Raw genomic sequence first — 25,977 nt, forward strand, 5'->3', positions numbered from 1 at the left:
ATTCTGCATTATGAAATGGTGAATCTACCACAATACAATATTTGTGACCCTCTCTATGCTCTCTACAATAAGACTATGAAGTCAACATTTTACTCAACATCTGGCACCAAATCTAATTATTCTGAGTTGTGTTTGTTTGTTAAATCCTGTTGTACGTCCTGAAGTCTTGAATCAGACAGTTCTCCTGAGGTGGTGGATGACTAGGAGACTACAGACTAGGTCAGAGGATTGATGATGCTCTACATGCCCTAAGACAACCCTCCTACCTCTCACTTCCTAGCACAGATCCCCTATGCCCTAACCCCGGGGCCCTAACACAGATCCCCTATGCCCTAACAGCCCCGGCCCCGGCTCTGGTGCTAGGGGTGCTTTCATCTCTGTCTAGATGCATCCAATCAGGGAAGCATTGACATTTACCTCTGGCACTAACACAACACACATTTGGTTCAATTTGGGGGATTTTCTCTTCCGTGGGTAAAGGTGACTTGAGGGCCAACCAGATTTGAAAGCAGCGAAGAGAGATAAGGCTGACATCTTGAGATGTTTGCCCTCTCAGGTATGTAACAATGCAACAAAATCATAGAAAATAATAGAACAGAAAATAACAGAATAGAAAATAATAGATTAGAAAATTATAGAACAGAAAATAATATAATAGAAAATAAAATAAACAAAATAATAGAATAGAAAATTATCAAATAGAAAATAATACAACAGAAAATAATAGAATAGAAAATAATAGAATAGAAAATAATAGAATGGAAAATAATAGAATAGAAAAAAAGATATAAAAAATATTAGAATAGAAAATAAAATAAATAATAGAATAGAAAATAATAAAACAGAATATAAAATAATAGAATAGAATATAAAATAATTTAAATAAAATATAAAATAATAGAATACAAAATAATAGAATAGAAATGAATAGAAAACAATAGAATAGAACATACACAGTATGGAACCTAACACCCATCACACACAGAAGGAGTCGTAGCAGAATGTGTGTGACCTCCATTCCCTTCCCACGACTCCCCACGATGCCCCTGGTGCTCATTCCCCTTTTGATCTAAGGGCTGATAGCAGTAGGGGCGCTGGTTAAGAGGTTTCATGTTGCAGGATGAAGGGAGATGTTATTGCAAACCAGCTGGGTTGGCCATTGCTTTGGTATAGAAGGCAAGCAAGTTTCAAGTTTCACGTTTTATTAGTCGTATGTACGGGATACACATGGTCCAACTAAATGCTTACTTGCAGGTTCCTTCTGGACAAGGCAACAACAATAATAAATAATAAAAGATAAGAATACGAACATAAAGTAAAGGACAGCCCAGGGTCAATAAATAATAATACATAATAATTAAGTAATAAAGCGGGACAGGGTAGACAGTCATGTCATCAGGCCAAATCTGACCAGAACTTCCCTCTACACGCACAGACTGCCATCACTGCCCTCCCCCCAAATCGTCCAGATCCCGGCCTTCCATCCTTCCCCATCTCCTCCCTCCCCATCTGCTCTTTCCCCATCTCCTAGTTCCCAATCTCCTCCCTCCCTCCCACTCTCCTCCTTCCCCTCTCCTCCCTCCCTCCCTCCCCTCTCCCCTTCCCCTCTCCTCCTTCCCCCTCTCCTCCTTCCCAATCTATTCCCTCCTCCTTCCCCTTCCTTCTCTCCTCCTTCCCCATCTATTACCTCCTCCTTCCCCATCTATTACCTCCTCCTTCCCTTTCCCCCTCTCCTCCCTCCCTTCTCCTCCTTCCCCATCTATTCCCTCCTCCTTCCCCCTTCCTCCTCTCCTCTCCTCCTTCCCCCTCTCCTCCCTCCCTCTCTCCTACTTCCACCTCTCCTCCTTCCCCATCTATTACCTCCTCCTTCCCCTTCCCCCTTCCTCCTCTCCTCCCTCCCCATCTATTCCCTCCTCCTTCCCCCTTCCTCCTCTCCTCTCCTCCTTCCCTCTCTTCCTTCCCCCTTTCCTCCCCTCTTCCTTCCCTCTCTCCTCCCTCCCTCTCTTCCTTCCCCCTCCTCTCCACCCTCCCCATCTATTCCCTCCTCCTCTCCTCCTTCCCCTTTCCTCCTCTCCTCCTTCCCCCTCTTCTCCCTCCCCCTCTTCTCCTTCCCCATCTCTTCCCTCCTCTCCTCCTTCCCCCTTGCCTCCATCCTCCTCTCCTCCTTCCCCCTCGCCTCCATCCTCCTCTCCTCCTTCCCCCTCTCCTCCCTCCTTCTCTCCTCCTCCCTCCCCCTCTTTCCTCCCTCCCTCTTTCCTCCTTCCCTCTCCTCCCTTCCACTCTCCTCCTTCCCCTCCTCCCTCCCCTCCTCCCACTCTCCTCCCTTCCACTCTCCTCCTTCCACTCTCTAATCCCTCCTCCTCTCCTCCTATCCCTAAAGCCTCAGCAGCAGAAGCAGGGCCTATAGCATGTGACATTTAGCTCTGCCACACCATTAGCTTGGCATTGTTCATATCACACAGACAGGCCAGAGGAGAAGATAAAAGCAATAAACATCTGCAGGACTACCATGCTTAAAAAACGACAATCCATTGGTTCTTCTAGCATGAACACACACATTGTTTATTGAATATAAAATATCCTTGTTTATTTTGAATAATTGGGAATTGGGGGTTGACCAATACATTGGGGGGTCGACCTACTTGATGCTTAGTTTAAGGGGGTCTGTGTAATTACGGATGAAATTTGTTTGTGGGGCCGTTAGCATCTCCCCAAGTCAATCCACATGATAGAATAATTATCTTATCTGTCACATACCAAGTCAGCATGTTAATTCAAATGTAATTTAAACACTGTCAGGATATGATACAGATTACAGACCAGACTGCTATTGTTAATCTGATTTACTGTCATAACTAGGGTCAGAGAAACACAACAGGACAGGATATTGTTAATCTGATATACTGTCATAACTAGGGTCAGAGAAACACAACAGGACAGGATATTGTTAATCTGATATACTGTCATAACTAGGGTCAGAGAAACACAACAGGACAGGATATTGTTAATCTGATATACTGTCATAACTAGGGTCAGAGAAACACAACAGGACAGGATATTGTTAATCTGATATACTGTCATAACTAGGGTCAGAGAAACACAACAGGACAGGTGTCACGTCCTGACCAGTATAGAGGATATTTTGTTATTGTAGTTTGGTCAGGACGTGGCAGAGGGGAGTTGATGTATGTGTATGGGGTTTGTCACTGGTCTATGTCTGTGGTTCTATGTATAGTTAATTGGGGTTGGACTCCCAATTGAAGGCAGGTGTGTTGAGTTGCCTTTGATTGGGAGTCCTATATAGTAGGGTGTGTTTGTCTTTGTGTTTCGTGGGTAGTTGTTTTTGCACTGCGTTTTGTGTGCCTGCAAAACTGTTCCTGTCGTCGTGAGTATTGTTTATTGTTTTTCCCTGTGGATGCTTTACTTGTGTTTATTAAAAAACGATGAGTATCCACATTCCCGCTGCGCCTTGGTCTTCTCTCCACTATGACACATGTGACAGAACTACCCACCACAAAAGGACCAAGCACGGGAGGAGGAAGGAGCATCGGGTTGATGAATGGACTTGGCAGAGTGAACGACGATTCTGGGAGGACGAGCTAAGGGAACCCGAGAGGCAGCCCCAATAATTTTTTGTATTTGATTTACTAAAGTACTGTAATTCAGGTTCATAAATGTTGTTGATCTAATATAGAAAAATGCTGATTTTAAATAATATCACAACAACCTGTAATGAGCTAAATATATCCTACACAGTTCATCCAGCCAGAAACCAGAAACCAGGGCTCGCTCCGACCCTCTGAAAGGGCTGGCTGTTGTGTGAAGTGAGGATGTGGGTTTTTACGACTGTGACTGAGGTCGGACCCACCACAGGCTCAGACACACGCACACGCGCACACACACACACACACACGGACACACACACACACACACACACACACACAGACATATCACAAGCAAAACTGGGGCCTTTAGCATTAGGAGCAGAATGTGTGTGTGGATGATTTGTGAGGCATAGATGACTGTCACAGTAAGGAATGCCCTCTAGAACAGCCCTTAATGCTGTTAACAAGAGGATCAGTGGTCCATGTGTATGCTGTTAACAAGAGGAGCAGTGGTCCATGTGTATGCTGTTAACAAGAGGAGCAGTGGTCCATGTGTATGCTGTTAACAAGAGGAGCCGTGGTCCATGTGTATGCTGTTAACAAGAGGAGCAGTGGTCCATGTGTATGCTGTTAACAAGAGGAGCAGTGGTCCATGTGTATGCTGTTAACAAGAGGAGCAGTGGTCCATGTGTATGCTGTTAACAAGAGGAGCCGTGGTCCATGTGTATGCTGTTAACAAGAGGAGCAGTGGTCCATGTGTATGCTGTTAACAAGAGGAGCAGTGGTCCATGTGTATGCTGTTAACAAGAGGAGCAGTGGTCCATGTGTATGCTGTTAACAAGAGGAGCCGTGGTCCATGTGTATGCTGTTAACAAGAGGAGCAGTGGTCCATGTGTATGCTGTTAACAAGAGGAGCAGTGGTCCATGTGTATGCTGTTAACAAGAGGAGCAGTGGTCCATGTGTATGCTGTTAACAAGAGGAGCCGTGGTCCATGTGTATGCTGTTAACCATGCAGTCAGACTGTACACCACAGACCTAATGATCTTATGGCTTCCATCCAATCTGTTCTATGTCCCAGTTATTTACTGCTTGAAACAGATGAGCTCTATGCTGACTTCATGAAACATGTTGCACAACACAGTGTTTCATTGTACTCTGTCTCTCGTCAGATGCTTGTCAGAATTAACATCAGATTAGATATGATAGACCTTTAATCCCTTTCCTAATTTCTCCTTCACTTCAAAAGTCACCATGGATTTACTGTACCATGAATGGAGAGAGGAGAGAAAAGGAGAAGAATTATTTGAGTATTAGTGCTGAGAGAGAAGTAACAGGCTCTGGGGCTGTTCTCTCTGTCAGATGAGAGGGAGAAGTAACAGGCTCTGGGACTGTTCTCTCTGTCAGATGAGAGGGAGAAGTAACAGGCTCTGGGACTGTTCTCACTGTTAGATGAGAGGGAGAAGTAACAGGCTCTGGGACTGTACTCTCTGTCAGATGAGAGGGAGAAGTAACAGGCTCTGGTACTGGGACTGTTCTCTCTGTTAGATGAGAGGGAGAAGTAACAGGCTCTGTGACTGTTCTCTCTGTTAGATGAGAGGGAGAAGTAACAGGCTCTGGGGCTGTTCTCTCTGTCAGATGAGAGGGAGAAGTAACAGGCTCTGATACTGGGACTGTTCTCTCTGTCAGATGAGAGGGAGAAGTAACAGGCTCTGGGACTGTTCTCTGTCAGATGAGAGGGAGAAGTAACAGGCTCTGGGAGAAGAATTCTTTGAGCATTAGTGCTGAGAGAGAAGTAACAGGATCTGGGACTGTTCTCTCTGTTAGATGAGAGGGAGAAGTAACAGGCTCTGATACTGGGACTGTTCTCTCTGTTAGATGAGAGGGAGAAGTAACAGGCTCTGGTACTGGGACTGTTCTCTCTGTTAGATGAGAGGGAGAAGTAACAGGCTCTGGGGCTGTTCTCTCTGTCAGATGAGAGGGAGAAGTAACAGGCTCTGGGACTGTTCTCTCTGTCAGATGAGAGGGAGAAGTAACAGGCTCTGGGACTGTTCTCTCTGTCAGATGAGAGGGAGAAGTAACAGGCTCTGGGACTGTTCTCTCTGTCAGATGAGAGGGAGAAGTAACAGGCTCTGGGACTGTTCTCTCTGTCAGATGAGAGGGAAAAGTAACAGGCTCTGGTACTGGGACTGTTCTCTCTGTTAGATGAGAGGGAGAAGTAACAGGCTCTGGGACTGTTCTCTCTGTCAGATGAGAGGGAGAAGTAACAGGCTCTGGGACTGTTCTCTCTGTCAGATGAGAGGGAAAAGTAACAGGCTCTGGTACTGGGACTGTTCTCTCTGTTAGATGAGAGGGAGAAGTAACAGGCTCTGGGACTGTTCTCTCTGTCAGATGAGAGGGAGAAGTAACAGGCTCTGGTACTGGGACTGTTCTCTCTGTTAGATGAGAGGGAGAAGTAACAGGCTCTGGGGCTGTTCTCTCTGTCAGATGAGAGGGAGAAGTAACAGGCTCTGGGACTGTTCTCTCTGTCAGATGAGAGGGAGAAGTAACAGGCTCTGGGACTGTTCTCTCTGTCAGATGAGAGGGAGAAGTAACAGGCTCTGGGACTGGGACTGTTCTCTCTGTTAGATGAGAGGGAGAAGTAACAGGCTCTGGTACTGTTCTCTCTGTCAGATGAGAGGGAGAGGTAACAGGCTCTGGGGCTGTTCTCTCTGTTAGATGAGAGGGAGAAGTAACAGGCTCTGGGACTGTTCTCTCTGTCAGATTAGAGGGAGAAGTAACAGGCTCTGGGACTGTTCTCTCTGTCAGATGAGAGGGAGAAGTAACAGGCTCTGGGGCTGTTCTCTCTGTCAGGTGAGAGGGAGGCTGTTCTCTCTGTCAGATGAGAGGGAGAAGTAACAGGCTCTGGGACTGTTCTCTCTGTCAGATGAGAGGGAGAAGTAACAGGCTCTGGGACTGTTCTCTCTGTCAGATGAGAGGGAGAAGTAACAGGCTCTGGGACTGTTCTCTCTGTCAGATGAGAGGGAGAAGTAACAGGCTCTGGGACTGTTCTCTCTGTCAGATGAGAGGGAAAAGTAACAGGCTCTGGTACTGGGACTGTTCTCTCTGTTAGATGAGAGGGAGAAGTAACAGGCTCTGGGACTGTTCTCTCTGTCAGATGAGAGGGAGAAGTAACAGGCTCTGGGACTGTTCTCTCTGTCAGATGAGAGGGAAAAGTAACAGGCTCTGGTACTGGGACTGTTCTCTCTGTTAGATGAGAGGGAGAAGTAACAGGCTCTGGGATTGTTCTCTCTGTCAGCTGAGAGGGAGAAGTAACAGGCTCTGGTACTGGGACTGTTCTCTCTGTTAGATGAGAGGGAGAAGTAACAGGCTCTGGGGCTGTTCTCTCTGTCAGATGAGAGGGAGAAGTAACAGGCTCTGGGACTGTTCTCTCTGTCAGATGAGAGGGAGAAGTAACAGGCTCTGGGACTGTTCTCTCTGTCAGATGAGAGGGAGAAGTAACAGGCTCTGGGACTGGGACTGTTCTCTCTGTTAGATGAGAGGGAGAAGTAACAGGCTCTGGTACTGTTCTCTCTGTCAGATGAGAGGGAGAGGTAACAGGCTCTGGGGCTGTTCTCTCTGTTAGATGAGAGGGAGAAGTAACAGGCTCTGGGACTGTTCTCTCTGTCAGATTAGAGGGAGAAGTAACAGGCTCTGGGACTGTTCTCTCTGTCAGATGAGAGGGAGAAGTAACAGGCTCTGGGGCTGTTCTCTCTGTCAGGTGAGAGGGAGAAGTAACAGGCTCTGGGACTGTTCTCTCTGTCAGATGAGAGGGAGAAGTAACAGGCTCTGGTACTGGGACTGTTCTCTCTGTTAGATGAGATGGAGAAGTAACAGGCTCTGGTACTGGGACTGTTCTCTCTGTCAGATGAGAGGGAGAAGTAACAGGCTCTGTGACTGTTCTCTCTGTCAGATGAGAGGGAGAAGTAACAGGCTCTGGGACTGTTCTCTCTGTCAGATGAGAGGGAGAAGTAACAGGCTCTGGGGCTGTTCTCTCTGTCAGATGAGAGGGAGAAGTAACAGGCTCTGGTACTGGGACTGTTCTCTCTGTTAGATGAGATGGAGAAGTAACAGGCTCTGGTACTGGGACTGTTCTCTCTGTCAGATGAGAGGGAGAAGTAACAGGCTCTGTGACTGTTCTCTCTGTCAGATGAGAGGGAGAAGTAACAGGCTCTGGGACTGTTCTCTCTGTCAGATGAGAGGGAGAAGTAACAGGCTCTGGGACTGTTCTCTCTGTCAGATGAGAGGGAGAAGTAACAGGCTCTGGGACTGTTCTCTCTGTCAGATGAGAGGGAGAAGTAACAGGCTCTGGGACTGTTCTCTCTGTCAGATGTGAGGGAGAAGTAACAGGCTCTGGTACTGGGACTGTTCTCTCTGTCAGATGAGAGGGAGAAGTAACAGGCTCTGGGACTGGGGCTGTTCTCTCTGTCAGATGAGAGGGAGAAGTAACAGGCTCTGGCGGGACTGTTCTCTCTGTCAGATGAGAGGGAGAAGTAACAGGCTCTGGTACTGGGACTGTTCTCTCTGTCAGATGAGAGGGAGAAGTAACAGGCTCTGGTACTGGGGCTGTTCTCTCTGTCAGATGAAAGGGAGAAGTAACAGGCTCTGGTACTGGGACTGTTCTCTCTGTCAGATGAGAGGGAGAAGTAACCGGCTCTGGTACTGGGACTGTTCTCTCTGTTAGATGAGAGGGAGAAGTAACAGGCTCTGGGACTGTTCTCTCTGTCAGATGAGAGGGAGAAGTAACAGGCTCTGGGACTGTTCTCTCTGTCAGATGAGAGGGAAAAGTAACAGGCTCTGGTACTGGGACTGTTCTCTCTGTTAGATGAGAGGGAGAAGTAACAGGCTCTGGGACTGTTCTCTCTGTCAGATGAGAGGGAGAAGTAACAGGCTCTGGTACTGGGACTGTTCTCTCTGTTAGATGAGAGGGAGAAGTAACAGGCTCTGGGGCTGTTCTCTCTGTCAGATGAGAGGGAGAAGTAACAGGCTCTGGGACTGTTCTCTCTGTCAGATGAGAGGGAGAAGTAACAGGCTCTGGGACTGTTCTCTCTGTCAGATGAGAGGGAGAAGTAACAGGCTCTGGGACTGGGACTGTTCTCTCTGTTAGATGAGAGGGAGAAGTAACAGGCTCTGGTACTGTTCTCTCTGTCAGATGAGAGGGAGAGGTAACAGGCTCTGGGGCTGTTCTCTCTGTTAGATGAGAGGGAGAAGTAACAGGCTCTGGGACTGTTCTCTCTGTCAGATGAGAGGGAGAAGTAACAGGCTCTGGGACTGTTCTCTCTGTCAGATGAGAGGGAGAAGTAACAGGCTCTGGGGCTGTTCTCTCTGTCAGGTGAGAGGGAGAAGTAACAGGCTCTGGGACTGTTCTCTCTGTCAGATGAGAGGGAGAAGTAACAGGCTCTGGTACTGGGACTGTTCTCTCTGTTAGATGAGATGGAGAAGTAACAGGCTCTGGTACTGGGACTGTTCTCTCTGTCAGATGAGAGGGAGAAGTAACAGGCTCTGTGACTGTTCTCTCTGTCAGATGAGAGGGAGAAGTAACAGGCTCTGGGACTGTTCTCTCTGTCAGATGAGAGGGAGAAGTAACAGGCTCTGGGGCTGTTCTCTCTGTCAGATGAGAGGGAGAAGTAACAGGCTCTGGTACTGGGACTGTTCTCTCTGTTAGATGAGATGGAGAAGTAACAGGCTCTGGTACTGGGACTGTTCTCTCTGTCAGATGAGAGGGAGAAGTAACAGGCTCTGTGACTGTTCTCTCTGTCAGATGAGAGGGAGAAGTAACAGGCTCTGGGACTGTTCTCTCTGTCAGATGAGAGGGAGAAGTAACAGGCTCTGGGACTGTTCTCTCTGTCAGATGAGAGGGAGAAGTAACAGGCTCTGGGACTGTTCTCTCTGTCAGATGAGAGGGAGAAGTAACAGGCTCTGGGACTGTTCTCTCTGTCAGATGAGAGGGAAAAGTAACAGGCTCTGGTACTGGGACTGTTCTCTCTGTTAGATGAGAGGGAGAAGTAACAGGCTCTGGGACTGTTCTCTCTGTCAGATGAGAGGGAGAAGTAACAGGCTCTGGGACTGTTCTCTCTGTCAGATGAGAGGGAAAAGTAACAGGCTCTGGTACTGGGACTGTTCTCTCTGTTAGATGAGAGGGAGAAGTAACAGGCTCTGGGACTGTTCTCTCTGTCAGATGAGAGGGAGAAGTAACAGGCTCTGGTACTGGGACTGTTCTCTCTGTTAGATGAGAGGGAGAAGTAACAGGCTCTGGGGCTGTTCTCTCTGTCAGATGAGAGGGAGAAGTAACAGGCTCTGGGACTGTTCTCTCTGTCAGATGAGAGGGAGAAGTAACAGGCTCTGGGACTGTTCTCTCTGTCAGATGAGAGGGAGAAGTAACAGGCTCTGGGACTGGGACTGTTCTCTCTGTTAGATGAGAGGGAGAAGTAACAGGCTCTGGTACTGTTCTCTCTGTCAGATGAGAGGGAGAGGTAACAGGCTCTGGGGCTGTTCTCTCTGTTAGATGAGAGGGAGAAGTAACAGGCTCTGGGACTGTTCTCTCTGTCAGATTAGAGGGAGAAGTAACAGGCTCTGGGACTGTTCTCTCTGTCAGATGAGAGGGAGAAGTAACAGGCTCTGGGGCTGTTCTCTCTGTCAGGTGAGAGGGAGAAGTAACAGGCTCTGGGACTGTTCTCTCTGTCAGATGAGAGGGAGAAGTAACAGGCTCTGGTACTGGGACTGTTCTCTCTGTTAGATGAGATGGAGAAGTAACAGGCTCTGGTACTGGGACTGTTCTCTCTGTCAGATGAGAGGGAGAAGTAACAGGCTCTGTGACTGTTCTCTCTGTCAGATGAGAGGGAGAAGTAACAGGCTCTGGGACTGTTCTCTCTGTCAGATGAGAGGGAGAAGTAACAGGCTCTGGGGCTGTTCTCTCTGTCAGATGAGAGGGAGAAGTAACAGGCTCTGGTACTGGGACTGTTCTCTCTGTTAGATGAGATGGAGAAGTAACAGGCTCTGGTACTGGGACTGTTCTCTCTGTCAGATGAGAGGGAGAAGTAACAGGCTCTGTGACTGTTCTCTCTGTCAGATGAGAGGGAGAAGTAACAGGCTCTGGGACTGTTCTCTCTGTCAGATGAGAGGGAGAAGTAACAGGCTCTGGGACTGTTCTCTCTGTCAGATGAGAGGGAGAAGTAACAGGCTCTGGGACTGTTCTCTCTGTCAGATGAGAGGGAGAAGTAACAGGCTCTGGGACTGTTCTCTCTGTCAGATGTGAGGGAGAAGTAACAGGCTCTGGTACTGGGACTGTTCTCTCTGTCAGATGAGAGGGAGAAGTAACAGGCTCTGGGACTGGGGCTGTTCTCTCTGTCAGATGAGAGGGAGAAGTAACAGGCTCTGGTACTGGGACTGTTCTCTCTGTCAGATGAGAGGGAGAAGTAACAGGCTCTGGTACTGGGGCTGTTCTCTCTGTCAGATGAAAGGGAGAAGTAACAGGCTCTGGTACTGGGACTGTTCTCTCTGTCAGATGAGAGGGAGAAGTAACAGGCTCTGGTACTGGGACTGTTCTCTCTGTTAGATGAGAGGGAGAAGTAACAGGCTCTGGGACTGTTCTCTCTGTCAGATGAGAGGGAGAAGTAACAGGCTCTGGGACTGTTCTCTCTGTCAGATGAGAGGGAAAAGTAACAGGCTCTGGTACTGGGACTGTTCTCTCTGTTAGATGAGAGGGAGAAGTAACAGGCTCTGGGACTGTTCTCTCTGTCAGATGAGAGGGAGAAGTAACAGGCTCTGGTACTGGGACTGTTCTCTCTGTTAGATGAGAGGGAGAAGTAACAGGCTCTGGGGCTGTTCTCTCTGTCAGATGAGAGGGAGAAGTAACAGGCTCTGGGACTGTTCTCTCTGTCAGATGAGAGGGAGAAGTAACAGGCTCTGGGACTGTTCTCTCTGTCAGATGAGAGGGAGAAGTAACAGGCTCTGGGACTGGGACTGTTCTCTCTGTTAGATGAGAGGGAGAAGTAACAGGCTCTGGTACTGTTCTCTCTGTCAGATGAGAGGGAGAGGTAACAGGCTCTGGGGCTGTTCTCTCTGTTAGATGAGAGGGAGAAGTAACAGGCTCTGGGACTGTTCTCTCTGTCAGATGAGAGGGAGAAGTAACAGGCTCTGGGACTGTTCTCTCTGTCAGATGAGAGGGAGAAGTAACAGGCTCTGGGGCTGTTCTCTCTGTCAGGTGAGAGGGAGAAGTAACAGGCTCTGGGACTGTTCTCTCTGTCAGATGAGAGGGAGAAGTAACAGGCTCTGGTACTGGGACTGTTCTCTCTGTTAGATGAGAGGGAGAAGTAACAGGCTCTGTGACTGTTCTCTCTGTTAGATGAGAGGGAGAAGTAACAGGCTCTGGGGCTGTTCTCTCTGTCAGATGAGAGGGAGAAGTAACAGGCTCTGATACTGGGACTGTTCTCTCTGTCAGATGAGAGGGAGAAGTAACAGGCTCTGGGACTGTTCTCTGTCAGATGAGAGGGAGAAGTAACAGGCTCTGGGAGAAGAATTCTTTGAGCATTAGTGCTGAGAGAGAAGTAACAGGATCTGGGACTGTTCTCTCTGTTAGATGAGAGGGAGAAGTAACAGGCTCTGATACTGGGACTGTTCTCTCTGTTAGATGAGAGGGAGAAGTAACAGGCTCTGGTACTGGGACTGTTCTCTCTGTTAGATGAGAGGGAGAAGTAACAGGCTCTGGGGCTGTTCTCTCTGTCAGATGAGAGGGAGAAGTAACAGGCTCTGGGACTGTTCTCTCTGTCAGATGAGAGGGAGAAGTAACAGGCTCTGGGACTGTTCTCTCTGTCAGATGAGAGGGAGAAGTAACAGGCTCTGGGACTGTTCTCTCTGTCAGATGAGAGGGAGAAGTAACAGGCTCTGGGACTGTTCTCTCTGTCAGATGAGAGGGAAAAGTAACAGGCTCTGGTACTGGGACTGTTCTCTCTGTTAGATGAGAGGGAGAAGTAACAGGCTCTGGGACTGTTCTCTCTGTCAGATGAGAGGGAGAAGTAACAGGCTCTGGGACTGTTCTCTCTGTCAGATGAGAGGGAAAAGTAACAGGCTCTGGTACTGGGACTGTTCTCTCTGTTAGATGAGAGGGAGAAGTAACAGGCTCTGGGACTGTTCTCTCTGTCAGATGAGAGGGAGAAGTAACAGGCTCTGGTACTGGGACTGTTCTCTCTGTTAGATGAGAGGGAGAAGTAACAGGCTCTGGGGCTGTTCTCTCTGTCAGATGAGAGGGAGAAGTAACAGGCTCTGGGACTGTTCTCTCTGTCAGATGAGAGGGAGAAGTAACAGGCTCTGGGACTGTTCTCTCTGTCAGATGAGAGGGAGAAGTAACAGGCTCTGGGACTGGGACTGTTCTCTCTGTTAGATGAGAGGGAGAAGTAACAGGCTCTGGTACTGTTCTCTCTGTCAGATGAGAGGGAGAGGTAACAGGCTCTGGGGCTGTTCTCTCTGTTAGATGAGAGGGAGAAGTAACAGGCTCTGGGACTGTTCTCTCTGTCAGATTAGAGGGAGAAGTAACAGGCTCTGGGACTGTTCTCTCTGTCAGATGAGAGGGAGAAGTAACAGGCTCTGGGGCTGTTCTCTCTGTCAGGTGAGAGGGAGAAGTAACAGGCTCTGGGACTGTTCTCTCTGTCAGATGAGAGGGAGAAGTAACAGGCTCTGGTACTGGGACTGTTCTCTCTGTTAGATGAGATGGAGAAGTAACAGGCTCTGGTACTGGGACTGTTCTCTCTGTCAGATGAGAGGGAGAAGTAACAGGCTCTGTGACTGTTCTCTCTGTCAGATGAGAGGGAGAAGTAACAGGCTCTGGGACTGTTCTCTCTGTCAGATGAGAGGGAGAAGTAACAGGCTCTGGGGCTGTTCTCTCTGTCAGATGAGAGGGAGAAGTAACAGGCTCTGGTACTGGGACTGTTCTCTCTGTTAGATGAGATGGAGAAGTAACAGGCTCTGGTACTGGGACTGTTCTCTCTGTCAGATGAGAGGGAGAAGTAACAGGCTCTGTGACTGTTCTCTCTGTCAGATGAGAGGGAGAAGTAACAGGCTCTGGGACTGTTCTCTCTGTCAGATGTGAGGGAGAAGTAACAGGCTCTGGTACTGGGACTGTTCTCTCTGTCAGATGAGAGGGAGAAGTAACAGGCTCTGGGACTGGGGCTGTTCTCTCTGTCAGATGAGAGGGAGAAGTAACAGGCTCTGGTACTGGGACTGTTCTCTCTGTCAGATGAGAGGGAGAAGTAACAGGCTCTGGTACTGGGACTGTTCTCTCTGTCAGATGAAAGGGAGAAGTAACAGGCTCTGGTACTGGGACTGTTCTCTCTGTCAGATGAGAGGGAGAAGTAACAGGCTCTGGTACTGGGGCTGTTCTCTCTGTCAGATGAAAGGGAGAAGTAACAGGCTCTGGTACTGGGGCTGTTCTCTCTGTCAGATGAGAGGGAGAAGTAACAGGCTCTGGTACTGGGACTGTTCTCTCTGTCAGATGAGAGGGAGAAGTAACAGGCTCTGGTACTGGGGCTGTTCTCTCTTTCTGCAGCATGCCTTTGCTCCACCATAGTCTGGATGTCTTCCGCAGCCCCAGCCAGGATGGGACGGCCCAGCACAGAGCAGCAGCCTGGAAACCACCACCAGATGAGTGTACATGGATACAGCATGTCAGCCTCCTCCAATCCAACACAGGTCTCCTCTCAGAGCTGTAAGTCTCCTCTCCGAGCTGTAGGTCTCTCCTCTCAGAGCTGTAGGTCTCTCCTCTCAGAGCTGTAGGTCTCTCCTCTCAGAGCTGTAGGTCTCTCCTCTCAGAGCTGTAGGTCTCTCCTCTCAGAGCTGTAGGTCTCTCCTCTCAGAGCTGTAGGTCTCTCCTCTCAGAGCTGTAGGTCTCTCCTCTCAGAGCTGCAGGTCTCCTCTCAGAGCTGCAGGTCTCCTCTCAGAGCTGCAGGTCTCCTCTCAGAGCTGCAGGTCTCCTCTCAGAGCTGCAGGTCTCCTCTCAGAGCTGCAGGTCTCCTCTCAGAGCTACAGGTCTCCTCTCAGAGCTACAGGTCTCCTCTCAGGCTACAGGTCTCCTCTCAGAGCTACAGGTCTCCTCTCAGAGCTACAGGTCTCCTCTCAGAGCTACAGGTCTCCTCTCAGAGCTAAAAATCCTTCTTTAACCTGTGTCCTCCCCTTCATTTACACTGATTGAAGTGGATTTAACGACTGATATCAATAAGGGATCATAGCTTTCCCATGGTCAGGCTGTGTCTTGGAAAGAGCAGGCGTTCTTAATGTTTTGTCCACTCAGTGTGTACTGAGTATTAGGGAAAAAGGGTTATTCGGCTGTCCCCATGGGAGAACCCTTTGAAGAACACCTTTTGGTTCCAGGTAGAACCCTTTTGGTTCCAGGTAGAACCCTTTTGGTTCCATGTAGAAAAAAAGGGTTCTACCTGGCTGGAACCTAAAAGGGTTCTCCTATGGGGACAGCCACAGAACCCTTTTTTCTAAGGGTGTATTAACACTTGACATTCGTACATTTGTACTAGAGCTGTAGAGCCGTAGAGACAAGGAGCCATAGAGACAAGGAGCCATAGAGACAAGAAGCCATAGAGACATAGCAGAGTGAAGTAGGAGTACTGAGGGTGCTGCAGCACCCCCCGATAAATCAAAAATCGACAAAATAATTCTCAGCACTGCCAACCCCAAACTACTTAACTATTCATAGAATCATAGATAAAGCTATTACATCTCTATGGCAGCAGGGAGGGACTGAGCTCTGAGGAAAGGAAATGTCACTTCACTCTATCTCTCTCCCTCCGCTCTCTCACCCTCTCCTTCCTCTCTCTCGCTCTCTCCCTCCTCTCTGTCTACTGGAGTCTGAGCCTCCATAAAAGCAATCCTGCTGTACAGATGCAGACATCCAGCCTGTCAGCCAGCTATATAACAGAAGCAGTATGGCAGGAATGTCTTTGATGAAGGGCTTTATGAAGAAGGCCTTAGATGATTTCTGCTAACATGTTGAGGACTTTTAAAAGTCAGGAGTTTTAATGAAAACAATGGGTTTTTCTGACACTTTGAAAACTGCAATTGCAGGTACATTTATGCCTTTGTTTGATCAGTTTATACACACTGTATATTTATAATATTTATGGGGCACTGAACTGTTCCCCTCAAAATGGTGGAGGATGGGTAAGATTCCTTGTGATTCCCTGGGACATGAGCTTCTAAATTAGTCTTCTCCCTCTCCCTCTCTCTCTCCCTCCTCTCCCTCCTTCTCTCTCCCTCTCTCCCTCCTCTCCTTCTCTCCCTCTCTCTCCCTCTCTCTCCCTCTCTCTCCCTCTCTCTCCCTCTCTCCTCTCCCTCCTCTCCCCCCTCTCTCCCTCTCCCTCTCTCCCTCCTCTCCCCCCTCTCTCCCTCCCCCTCTCCTCACTGTGATAACATCTTTATAAACCGCTGCCATTCATCATGAAAATATTCATTTCAGATTCTGTCAGAAATCACCAGTCGCCAAGTCCCATGCCATTTGAGTGATGGACTCGCCCATCCTCCCATCATTCCCCTCCCTTAACCCAACCCTCCATTACAAAGTCCTTTTACAGATGTTTTCTCAGTCTGACACAGACCCTCCACATTCTTATATAAATCAGATCTGCCTTCACGACCAAAACTGATGACCTCAATACCAGTTTATTTATGGTTTAAATAATAGCAGCATATTTCTGTGTTTTCAACTTCAGGTCAGAAAGGTTTTCACAAAGATTTTTGAGAATACAATTCATGGTGCAGCATATGAGTGACCTTTGTGAAAAGACCTGATGAAGACCGACATAATAAGATATATACAAGCCATCTAGAACCCAGCCACTATTTCTAGAATGAACTATTCCACTCTGCTGACCGTCTGTTAGAGAAACATAGTGAATGAAGAATGAAGGTAAAAGCCCTTGTATTCTTCTAACAACCTACAGTACATACAGTAGTCCTGTTAGTCGGCTGTTCCCCCTAAATAACATGATAGCATGACTAATAAAGAGCTTGGAGAGGTATTCCACACTGAGACTCATCATGAGGTCAATGAGCATGACGATATAGTTACTGTACTGTACACACTGTCTGTATTTACCCTACACTAACAGTCTGTCTGTATTAACCCAGACTAACAGTCTGTCTGTATTAACCCAGACTAACAGTCTGTCTGTATTAACCCTACACTAACAGTCTGTCTGTATTAACCCTACACTAACAGTCTGTCTGTATTAACCCTACACTAACAGTCTGTCTGTATTAACCCTACACTAACAGTCTGTCTGTATTAACCCTACACTAAAGTCAGTCTGTATTAACCCTACACTAACAGTCTGTCTGTATTAACCCTACATTAACAGTTTGTCTGTATTAACCCTACACTAACAGTCTGTCTGTATTAACCCAGACTAACAGTCTGTCTGTATTAACCCAGACTAACAGTCTGTCTGTATTAACCCAGACTAACAGTCTGTCTGTATTAACCCTACACTAACAGTCTGTCTGTATTAACCCTACACTAACAGTCTGTCTGCATTACCCCTACACTAACAGTCTGTCTGTATTACCCTACACTAACAGTTTGTCTGTATTAACCCTACACTAACAGTCTGTCTGCATTACCCTACACTAACAGTCTGTCTGTATTACCCTACACTAACAGTCTGTCTGTATTAACCCTACACTAACAGCCTGTCTGTATTACCCCTACACTAACAGTATGTCTGTATTACCCCTACACTAACAGTTTGTCTGCATTAACCCTACACTAACAGTCTGTCTGTATTAACCCAGACTAACAGTCTGTCTGTATTAACCCAGACTAACAGTCTGTCTGTATTAACCCTACACTAACAGTCTGTCTGTATTAACCCTACACTAACAGTCTGTCTGTATTAACCCAGACTAACAGTCTGTCTGTATTAACCCAGACTAACAGTCTGTCTGTATTAAGCCTACATTAACAGTGTCTGTATTAACCCTACACTAACAGTCTGTCTGTATTAACCCAGACTAACAGTCTGTCTGTATTAAGCCTACATTAACAGTCTGTCTGTATTAACCCAGACTAACAGTCTGTCTGTATTAACCCAACACTAACAGTCTGTCTGTATTAACCCTACACTAACAGTCTGTCTGTATTACGGCACGAGGGGGTGTGGTGTATTGGCCAAAGGCTGTTCTTACGCACGATGCAAAGCGGAGTGCCTGTATACAGCCCTTAGACGTGGTATATTGGCCATATACCACAAACCCCCAAAGTACCTCATTGCTATTATAAACTGGTCACCAACATAAGTAGAACAGTAAACAAGTATTTTTGGGTCATACTAGTAGTATATTGTCTGACACACAGCTGAATGGCTGTTTTAGCCAATCAGCATCCAGGACCCAAACTACCTGGTTGATAATACTTCGTATCCTCATCATTATACCATGGGCTGAATATAGAACTTAAAGGTAATTAGAGTCATTTTACAAAGAGGTGTATGTAACACGTGTACTGAATTGTATTGACTACTGGAGGTTTAACAGGTCAATAACTTGTCTCTGATCCTCTGATGAGGTACTCCCCTCCTTCCTCTGCACTGTAAACATTCACATTATAGACTGTTGTATCAACTGCCTTCAGGGACTTATGGCAGCCTAGAGGTTCTAATAGTTATTTATGCAAGCCCATATCAACTGTGTTGTGTTCTCACCCCATATCCACTGTGTTGTGTTCTCACCCCATATCCACTGTGTTGTGTTCTGGTCCTGGTAATGTACTTGTTGTTTTACCATGCGCTCTCCCTATGCTGGAGCTTCTGCTGCCTCTGGCTGTGAACCTCTAGCAGTGGGAGTCACATTCTTGTCTGACCACATTTACAGTGAGGTCTGGCCACATTTACAGTGAGGTCTGGCCACATTTACAGTGAGGTCTGGCCACATTTACAATGAGGACTGACCACATTTACAGTGAGGTCTGGCCACATTTACAATGAGGACTGACCACATTTACAGTGAGGTCTGGCCACATTTACAATGAGGACTGACCACATTTACAGTGAGGTCTGGATAGATTGTCTCCATCCATTATTTGCCACCTCTTGTTTTCCCCCAAACACACTGCTGCTAACCTGGGTAAGGGCCCTAACAGGCCTCCACGCTCCCGTAACCCAGCGGCGATCTGGGACCAGAAATTGGCCCTGGCATTTCTAACACACTGGCCCATTTTCTCCCTTGAGGACCCATTATTAGCCAGATAATGAGGCCCACTGGGCTAAAAATGGACCAGCCCATCTGGCATTTGCCCGAAATGCCAAATGGCCAGTCCGCCTCTGCCGTAACCCCACTTGGTCCCAATTCCTTTCAACATTTACAGCAGGCAAAAGCATCATATTTCATTCATATTTCTCCCCCTTTCTTTGGATTGATGCTCTGAACAGACCTTGGTAATGGAGCTATCTGTCAGAGGTTTCCACACGATCACACACAGAAAGCTTCACACACAAACACACACACACACAGGTCTAAATTATCACTCAGCGGCAGAAGGCTTCCCTGCCTACCACTGTCTGGCCCAGAGGAAGTAATCCATCACCAGCATTCAGCTCCACCACACCTCCATACAGGGACAGACTGTCTGGAGATATTCTACAGTCCTCCACCACCACACCTCCATACAGGGACAGACTGTCTGGAGATATTCTACAGTCCCCCACCACCACACCTCCATACAGGGACAGACTGTCTGGACATATTCTACAGTCCTCCACCACCACACCTCCATACAGGGACAGACTGTCTGGAGATATTCTACAGTCCTCACACCACCACACCTCCATACAGGGACAGACTGTCTGGAGATATTCTACAGTCCTCCACCACCACACCTCCATACAGGGACAGACTGTCTGGAGATATTCTACAGTCCCCCCACCACCACACCTCCATACAGGGACAGACTGTCTGGAGATATTCTACAGTCCTCCACCACCACACCTCCATACAGGGACAGACTGTCTGGAGATATTCTACAGTCCTCCACCACCACACCTCCATACAGGGACAGACTGTCTGGAGATATTCTACAGCCCCCCCCCCCTCCTCGGGCGACGCGGGACCAGCCCCACCACCACACCTCCATACAGGGACAGACTGTCTGGAGATATTCTACAGTCCTCCACCACCACACCTCCATACAGGGACAGACTGTCTGGAGATATTCTACAGTCCTCCACCACCACACCTCCATACAGGGACAGACTGTCTGGAGATATTCTACAGTCCTCCCACCACCACACCTCCATACAGGGACAGACTGTCTGGAGATATTCTACAGTCCTCCACCACCACACCTCCATACAGGGACAGACTGTCTGGAGATATTCTACAGTCCACCACCACCACCACACCTCCATACAGGGACAGACTGTCTGGAGATATTCTACAGTCCACCACCACCACACCTCCATACAGGGACAGACTGTCTGGAGATATTCTACAGTCCTCCACCACCACACCTCCATACAGGGACAGACTGTCTGGAGATATTCTACAGTCCTCCACCACCACCACCACACCTCCATACAGGGACAGACTGTCTGGAGATATTCTACAGTCCTCCACCACCACCACCACACCTCCATACAGGGACAGACTGTCTGGAGATATTCTACAGTCCTCCACCACCACCACCACACCTCCATACAGGGACAGACTGTCTGGAGATATTCTACAGTCCTCCACCACCACACCTCCATACAGGGACAGACAGTCTGGACATATTCTACAGTCCTCCACCACCACACCTCCATACAGGGACAGACTGTCTGGAGATATTCTACAGTCCTCCACCACCACACCTCCATACAGGGACAGACAGTCTGGAGATATTCTACAGTCCTCCACCACCACACCTCCATACAGGGACAGACTGTCTGGAGATATTCTACAGTCCTCCACCACCACACAACATCTCTATCTTATATGATTGCATTACCAAGCACCACAAACCCTTGGCTTTCATCCATCATATAGTACAGGTGCATATACTGTAGCATAAATATTCTGGCTTGGAATGGTCTGAGTGTGTAAGACTGCATCCCAAATGCACCCTATTCCCTGACCAGGACCAAAACCAGGAACTGAACCAGGACCAGACCAGAACTGGGGAGAGACCAGGACCAGACAAGAACTGAACAAGGACCAGAACTGAACAAGCGACGCAACTCTGCGCGTCCTTATCCAATACCAAGGTTCATATTGAAGATGCTAGAAGAACTGTCCACATTTACTTTCATCAGCCAACAAGATGAGTAGGCCTCACCAACAGAAAAAAGCACTAGCTTATGTCAATCTACTATCCCCCATAGTACAAAAGTTAAATTGGTCCACTTGTCCTTTTTGAGGGAGAAATACATATTCCAAACATAGTCATGGACATTTGTGGGAATGCAATAGATCTCAAATTAACCACACTGTACCAGACATGTTTGTGTAGAGAACGTCTCATTGCCCACAGATTAAAATACTACAAATACTGGCCTGAATATATCTATTAATCAACTGCAGTAATAATGAGTATTGCTGGGTCAGCATCTGCTATTTGAATGACTTCTGAGGTATTAATTATGAGCTTGTCTTCTTAATTAAGGGCCGGGTTCAAATGGAAATGTATTAAAATCGACAACGTGTTTAAAGAACAGTTGCCAAAAACAAATTAAACTGCTTGTGTGAGGGGAAAACATTGTATAAAGAACAAAGCTTGGTGTAGAATGACAAACAAGTTACTGTGTTTCTAGACTTTAGCCTGGCTGGCTAGCCTGGCCATTAAATCATAATTGGGTGAACCCCTGTGTGGAAGAAGATGCCATTTGTGTATGAAAGCAAATCATAGTTGATCTTATATGACAGGGGTAGGCAACTAGATTCAGCAGCGGGACGATTTTTGTCGGAGCGGATGGTCGGAACATAATTAAAATAATTTGCACACTGCAAATTGACCACAACTAAGCCCAAAAAGAGGTTGTATATGACAATAATAATAATTTCATACCTTGTTTTGGCCGCCTTGTGTCAACCCGTTCCATAACGTGCTCTGATACCAGATGACCACAAAATGAAAACAAGCATGAAAGAAATGTCAAAAGGGACAGAGATCCGGCCTGTTGCATTAAAGAAGAACAACACAAAATCATGAGGTTGGGATGGGAGATATTGGCCTTGATGACCTAGTTAAATCATAAGGTTGGAATGGGAGATATTGGCCTTGATGACATATTTAAATAATGAGGTTGGGATGGGAGATATTGGCCTTGATGACATAGTTAATCATGAGGTTGGAATGGGAGATATTGGCCTTGATGACATATTTAAATAATGAGGTTGGGATGGGAGATATTGGCCTTGATGACATATTTAAATAATGAGGTTGGGATGGGAGATATTGGCCTTGATGACATAGTTAATCATGAGGTTGGAATGGGAGATATTGGCCTTGATGACATATTTAAATAATGAGGTTGGGATGGGAGATATTGGCCTTGATGACATAGTTAAATCATAAGGTTGGAATGGGAGATATTGGCCTTGATGACATATTTAAATAATGAGGTTGGGATGGGAGATATTGGCCTTGATGACATATTTAAATAATGAGGTTGGGATGGGAGATATTGGCCTTGATGACATAGTTAATCATGAGGTTGGAATGGGAGATATTGGCCTTGATGACATATTTAAATAATGAGGTTGGGATGGGAGATATTGGCCTTGATGACATAGTTAATCATGAAGTTGGGATGGGAGATATTGGCCTTGATGACATAGTTAAATCATAAGGTTGGAATGGGAGATATTGGCCTTGATGACATATTTAAATCATGAGGTTGGGATGGGAGATATTGGCCTTGATGACATAGTTAAATCATGAAGGTTGGAATGGGAGATATTGGCCTTGATGACATAGTTAAATCATGAGGTTGGGATGGGAGATATTGGCCTTGATGACATAGTTAAATCATGAGGTTGGGATGGGAGATATTGGCCTTGATGACATAGTTAATCATGAAGTTGGGATGGGAGATATTGGCCTTGATGACATAGTTAAATCATAAGGTTGGAATGGGAGATATTGGCCTTGATGACCTATTTAAATAATGAGGTTGGGATGGGAGATATTGGCCTTGATGACATATTTAAATAATGAGGTTGGGATGGGAGATATTGGCCTTGATGACATAGTTAATCATGAGGTTGGGATGGGAGATATTGGCCTTGATGACATAGTTAATCATGAAGTTGGGATGGGAGATATTGGCCTTGATGACATAGTTAATCATGAAGTTGGGATGGGAGATATTGGCCTTGATGACATAGTTAAATCGTGAGGTTGGGATGGGAGATATTGTTCTTGATGACATAGTTAAATCATGAAGTTGGGATGGGAGATATTGGCCTTGATGACCTATTTAAATAATGAGGTTGGGATGGGAGATATTGTTCTTGATGACATAGTTAAATCATGAGGTTGGAATGGGAGGTATTGGCCTTGATGACATAGTTAATCATGAGGTTGGGATGGGAGATATTGGCCTTGATGACATAGTTAAATCATGAGGTTGGGATGGGAGATATTGGCCTTGATGACATAGTTAATCATGAGGTTGGGATGGGAGATATTGGCCTTGATGACATAGTTAATCATGAGGTTGGGATGGGAGATATTGGCCTTGATGACATAGTTAATCATGAAGTTGGGATGGGAGATATTGGCCTTGATGACCTAGTTAATCATGAAGTTGGGATGGGAGAAATCATGAAGTTGGAATGGGAGGTATTGGCCTTGATGACCTAGTTAAATCATAAGGTTGGAATGGGAGGTATTGGCCTTGATGACATAGTTAATCATGAGGTTGGGATGGGAGATATTGGCCTTGATGACATAGTTAATCATGAGGTTCGGATGGGAGATATTGGCCTTGATGACCTAGTTAAATAAAGGTAAAATAATAGAAATCCCAACCTCATGATTTAACTATGTCATCAAGGCCAATACCTCCCATTCCAACCTTATGATTTAACTATGTCATCAAGGCCAATACCTCCCATTCCAACCTTATGATTTAACTATGTCATCAAGAACAATATCTCCCATCCGAACCTCATGATTTAACTGTGTCATCAAGGCCAATACCTCCCATTCCAACCTCATGATTAACTATGTCATCAAGAACAATACCTCCCATTCCAACCTTATGATTTAACTATGTCATCAAGGCCAATACCTCCCATTCCAACCTTATGATTTAACTATGTCATCAAGGCCAATACCTCCCATTCCAACCTTATGATTTAACTATGTCATCAAGGCCAATACCTCCCATTCCAACCTTATGATTTAACTATGTCATCAAGAACAATATCTCCCATCCGAACCTCATGATTAACTATGTCATCAAGGCCAATACCTCCCATTCCAACCTCATGATTAACTATGTCATCAAGGCCAATATCTCCCATTCCAACCTTATGATTTAACTAGGCAAGCCAGTTAAGAACAAATTCATATTTTCAATGACAGCCTAGGAACAGTGGGTTAACTGCCTTGTTCAGGGGCAGAACAACACATTTTTATATATATATTTTTTACCTTGTCAGCTCAGGGATTTGATCTTGCAACCTTTCGGTTACAAGTCCAAAGCTCTAACCACTAGGCTACCTGCCGGGAGATATTGGCCATGATGACATACTGTACAGAGCATTCGGAAAGTATTCAGACCCCTTGACCTTTTACACATTTTGTTACATTACAGCCTTGTTATAAAATTCACCAAATACAACATTTTCATCAATCTACCCACAATAACCCATGACACAGCAAAAACAGGTTTTTGAAAATGTTTGCAAATTTATAAAAAAAATAAAAAACTTAAATATCTTATTTACATAGGTATTCAGACCCTTTGCTATGAGACTTGAAATTGAGCTCAGGTGCATCCTGTTTCCACTGATCATCCTTGAGATGTTTCTACAACTTGACTGGAGTCCACCTGTGAGAAATTCAATTGATTGGACATGATTTGGAAAGGCACACACCTGTCTATACAAGCTCCCACAGTTGACTGTGCACGTCAGAGAAAAAAACCAAGCCGTGAGGTTGAAGGAATTGTCCGTAGAGTTCCAAGACAGGATTGTGTCGAAGCACAGATCTGGGAAAGCACACCAAAACATTTCTGCAGCATTGAAAGTCCCCAAGAACACAGTGGCCTCCACCTAGAGCTGGTCGCCCGGCCAAACGGAGCAATCGGAGGAGAAGGGCCTTGGCCAGGGAGGTGACCAAGAAACCGATGGTCTCACTTAAAGAGCTCCAGAGTTCCTCTGTGGAGATGAGAGAACATTCCAGAAGGACAAGCATCTCTGTAGAGTGGCCAGACCGAAGCCACTCCTCAGTAAAAGGCACATGGCAGCCCGCTTGGAGTTTGCCAAAAGGCACCTAAAGGACTCTCAGACCATGAGAAACAAGATTCTCTGGTTTGATTAAACCAAGATTGAACTCTTTGGCCTGAATACCTAGCGTCACGTCTGGTGGAAACCTGGCACCATTCCTACGGTGAAGCGTGGTGGTGGCAGCATCATGCTGTGGGGATGTTTTTCAGCGGCAGGGACTGAGAGACTAGTCAGAATCCAGGGAAAGATGAACAGAGCAAAGTACAGAGAGATCCTTGATGAAAACCTGCTCCAGAAAGCTCAGGATCTCAGACTGGGGTGAAAGTTCACCTTCCAACAGGACAACGACCCTAAGCACACAAACAAGACAACGCAAGAGTTGCTTCGGGACAAGTCTCTGAATGTGTGTGCCAAGCTTGTAGCGTCATACCCAAAAAGGCTAGAATTGCTGCCAAAGGTGTTTCAACAATGTAGTCAATCACCACCTTCCGGAGACACCTGAAACCCCACCTCTTTAAGGAATACCTAGGATAGGATAAAGTAATCCTTCTAACCCCCCCCCTCCTTAAAAGATTTAGATGCACTATTGTAAAGTGGTTGTTCCACTGGATATCATAAGGTGAATGCACCAATTTGTAAGTCGCTCTGGATAAGAGCGTGTGTGTAGATTGATGATAGAAAAAAATATGAATCCATTTTAGAATAAGGCTGTAATGTAACAAAATATGGAAAAAGTCAAGGGGTCTGAATACATTGCGAATGCACTGTGCATAGTAATGAGATTGGGATAGGAGATATTGGCCTTAATGACATACAGTACCAGTCAAAAGTTGACACACCTACTCATTCAAGGATTTTTCTTTATTTTTACTATTTTCTACATTGTTGAATAATAGTGAAGACATC

Source organism: Salmo salar, chromosome 17 (genome assembly GCF_965601325.2).
Source record: "Salmo salar chromosome 17, fSalSal1, whole genome shotgun sequence".
NCBI classification, from domain to species: Eukaryota; Metazoa; Chordata; class Actinopteri; order Salmoniformes; family Salmonidae; genus Salmo; species Salmo salar.